Source organism: Myotis davidii, unplaced genomic scaffold (assembly GCF_000327345.1).
Source record: "Myotis davidii unplaced genomic scaffold, ASM32734v1 scaffold1915, whole genome shotgun sequence".
NCBI lineage: Eukaryota > Metazoa > Chordata > Mammalia > Chiroptera > Vespertilionidae > Myotis > Myotis davidii.
Window position 1 is genome coordinate 128992 of NW_006286237.1, and position 429 is coordinate 129420.

The following is a 429-nucleotide window of genomic DNA, read 5'->3' on the forward strand; positions in this document are numbered from 1 at the left end:
GTCCGGCGGCCCAGGGACACCTGGCCAGGTGGGCAGCGCTCAGCCAAGTCCTGCCTCCATGCGGCCGGGCCCGCCCCACACGTGCAGGTGACCCCACCGAGGGCACCCAGGCGGGACTGGCCTGGATGATCTGAAACAGGACAGGAGGGCTCTGTCTCCCCTGAGTGAGACCCTCCCCGCCCTGGCCAGGCTCTGTGCTCGGACGGGCGGCCAGGCCCCCCTCCCAGCCACAGTAGCTGGTCGGTGCCGAGAAAAAACAACCAGCCGGCCCGTGTGGTTCAGTGGTTGAGCCTGCGCCTAGGAACCAGGAGGGAGGGTTCGATTCCCCGTCAGGGCACAGGCCCGGGTTGTGGGCTCAATGCCCAACCAGTAGGGGGCGTGCAGGAGGTGGCTGATCCGTGACTCTCTCTCTTCAATGATGTTTCAGTC